Raw genomic sequence first — 3,896 nt, 5'->3', positions numbered from 1 at the left:
GGTTTTGGGTGGAGTTATATGCCCAGCGAAAGTTAAACAAGTTGAGTTTCTGTAGGGGAGGGAGGTTAGATGAAAAATGATAGCCTACACAGAGGTAACTCTTAAACTAACTTGACTGCTACTCACAAAGAGAACAGCTGCTGGCAGGAACAGGTACCAGGACAAGGTCTTCTGATATCCATGATCCAACTGAAAACCCAGAGCCTCTCAGGACTCAAACTTAAATAGAATCATAGACAAAGAGCCAACATAATATGCATTGGAGATTTCCCTGTCATCTGTAAAGTGAGAGGATTTTCTAAATTTCCTAATAAGGAGTAAGGAATGAAAGACAAGAGCATAGGGAATTTAAATACAATAGTACCATTGAAGGCAGAGGCTAAAAAGGTAGAGGATGAATATAACTTTCAGTCTTTGGTATTATCAGTCTTGGGGGGGAGGAGGGGGGGGAGGAAGTAGGTTTAGGCTATACCAATCAAATTGTTTGGGTTTACCTGCAAATTTTGCAAATTGGGGAGATGACCATACTCTATGCACAAAGTCATTCATTAGGAAAGTCTTCCTCTTCCTCTCTCCTCATTTCATATTCTCCTGACATCATCTCCAACTATCTCCTCCTTTACTCCTGTATCCATTGAAGTGACGGCCTTTCTCTTTTCCAAGGCTAGTGGGTACCCTTGAGGTCAAATAAGATGATATTTGTAAAGCACTTAGCATAGTGCCTGGCACATAGTAGGTGCTATATAATTTCTTATTCCTTTTCCCTTCCCTCAGCAGATTGCCCTCATTATCATCCCTCCTCTCTTGTTTGATTTTTTTCCATATCTCCTCCTTCCTTACTAGCTGCCTATGAACCTGTTCATGTTTCCTGTTCCTAAAACAAATAGCTAAACTTCAAAAGAAACACCTTTACTTCCCCTCACTTTTGTCTAAGTCCCTATAAAATTTGGCATCCAATGTCATCACACAACTGAAACTGCAGTCTCCAAACCTACTAATGATTTTTTACTGTCAAATCTAATGGTTGTTTCTCAATCTTCATCCTTCTTGATCACTCTGCAATGTTCGACATTATCGACCTTTCTGACTGCTCATCACCTTGCTTTAATGATTCTTCATCCATGCCATGCCCACTACCTGTGGATATAGCTCAAAGCTCTGAACTAGTGTTTTCACTTGTGATATCAGTTACCCTGAGGTCAATTATTACCTCTACGAAGATGACTCCCAGAACTATATATCCAATCCTAGTCTTTCTTCTGAATCCCTGTACCTCATTACCTACTGATAATTCTAAATTTCAAAATGAATTTCTTATAGTTATCTTGACTCATTATGTTGAAAATAGAACTCAATTTCCTCCATTAAACCTGCCGCTCTTTAAGGCTGTCCAGGATACTATCATCCTTCTACTTATCCAGGTTCAAAACCTTGAAGTTAACCTTAATTCTTCACTTCTAATCACCATATGTATCCATTTAATAGTTACATCTTGTCATTTCTATCTTCAAAATATCTCGTCTTCATCTACCACCTGAGTTCAGGCCACCATTGCCACACTAAAGAGCATAGCAGGTAATTATAGCTATTCATCGTATTATCTTATGTCCTTGCTAGAATTTAAGTTACATGGAAAAGGAAAGGAAACAAGCATAAATACCTACTATGTGCCAGGCATTGTGTAAAATACTTTACAGATTCTCATATGGTCAGCAAAACAATCCTGTGAGGTAGATGCTATTATGATCTCCATTTCATAGCAAGGAAACTGAAGCAGAGTGAGGTTAAATGACTTGCCCAGGGTCACAGAACTGTATGAATCAGGTTTTGAACTCAGGATCTCCTTGATTCCAGATGCTAAGCCACCTAGATGCCATGGGATATTGTCCAATTAGAACTTTCACAATATATGAGTGGTACCCAGTACACATTAAGTTTTTAAATAATTTCTTATTGAATGAGTAAATTAATGAATGAATAAAAATTAGAGTTGTCTGGAAGTGGAATACGAGGCATAAGGAGTTACTGAGTTCACTATCACTGCAGGTATACAAGAAGAAATTACAGGACTCCTTAACAGAATTTTGGATAGGTTATTCAGCTTTTACTTTTGGTTGACCAAGATGAATCAGAAGTTCCTTTTGTCACAGAGATTCTATCTTTCTCTATCTATTTGTGGTTGTTCACCAATATTAAAAAATCTATTATAAATGATTCAAGTGCATCAACCATTGAATGGAATGATTTGTTACATTTTAACTGAATCATATGCTTCGTGGAAAATTCCTCTTGCAAGAAATTGATCTTTTTCAGTCATTAAGTCCCTGAAGTTTAATTGTACAATAAGAATTTAGTGGTAATAATTATTTTTTAAAAGAATAAGACATTTAAAAAACTTTGCTGTATTGGATTATTGCATATAATGCATTGTTTTCACAGCCCATTTTTTATATTTAATTCATTTAGAAATGATGGATTAAATGTATGATTTAGTACTTACAAGGTCATTTTGAATAGAATTCACAAATAGAACAATGAAATGGCCTGAAATTGAATTCCCCATCAAAAGTATCATTGCCTTGTTCTAATAATCTTCATTATGGTATTATACAATTTAGAGCTATAAGTATTCTTTGAGATGATCTGATCCAACTTCCTTGTTTTCAAGATTAGAAAATTAATATCCAGATATGTGAAGTGACTTCCCAAGGTCATACAGGAAGTACTTAGCCAAAACTTGGTTTGAACCCATATACTTTGGGCACACATCCAGTAAATGCAATGCTTAAACATGATGTTTTCAATATTCAATTCATACTTGTATTTAGACTTTCACCAAAGCCATGGGAGTTTCCACAATTTTATGTTAAAGTAAGGGTAGTGATCTGTGGCTTTAAAAAGCTTTTTCATATTAATATTTAAAGAGAGAAGATAAAGAGAAAGGCAGATGGAGTAGATAGTGGTGCTATTGATGACTATTTATTTTTCAAATGTCTTAATTTAATATTAATGAAAAGATTTCTTTTATTCTTTTCTTTAAGGGAAAGAAACATGATTTCTCCCTTGCTTCTTTTCTTTAATAAGCTATCAGCATTCCACAGCAATTGATAGTTCTTTGGAGGTTCACTGTCCTTGCTAAGTAGTTCTGTAGGAACTCGGTGGTAACTTTAATTTTCAAGAATTCAAATAATTCTCTCAATTGACTGGGTAAGTGGAAAAAAGACTTGAGTAGAACAAAGCAGAACAACTCATAATAGATATTTTTCAATTGTAAATTTCAGTTCAGTTGTGGTTTGAAAGTTCATTAAAAATAGCAACAGCTGTTCCTTATCCCAACTCCTCATAATAACAGTGTTGCCCACCAGCCAGGATTTGACTGGCTTGGCTGATATTTTGCCACAGAAGCCAGTTGTTTTTTTACTAACACATTTTAAAGTGCCGTGGTTGGCATGTTGCATCAGAAATCCTAGCTTTCCTACTTCTTAACATTTAGACCATGGATAGGCAAGCCATTCAAACTCCTTAAGCCTCAGTTTCCTCATCTGCAAAATGGGGATGATAATAATACTTCTAGTACCTCGCTCAGAGTTATATTATGAAATTCAAATGAGTAAATGCATTAAAATTGTTATATAAGCAAATAAAAATTAAATTAATGCTATCTAGTGTTCTGTTGTTTTATTTAGAAGTTTTGACAATCCTAGATACCGAATGTATTGTTTTATACAGTCACTTTTTTTTAATCATCATTTTTACCTTTATAGATTGAATATTTGTCCAATATATTTTGTAGCCATTCTATTTGGCTTCTTCCCCCCAACAAAACAAAACAAAACAAAACCTAAAGCTAAGAAAATATTTTTAAATAAACCTTTTTTGTCAGAATATGATAAGCA

The sequence above is a fragment of the Vombatus ursinus genome, unplaced genomic scaffold (assembly GCF_900497805.2).
Source record: "Vombatus ursinus unplaced genomic scaffold, bare-nosed wombat genome assembly UNPS02014909.1, whole genome shotgun sequence".
NCBI classification, from domain to species: Eukaryota; Metazoa; Chordata; class Mammalia; order Diprotodontia; family Vombatidae; genus Vombatus; species Vombatus ursinus.
This window is presented reverse-complemented; position numbering follows the sequence as displayed.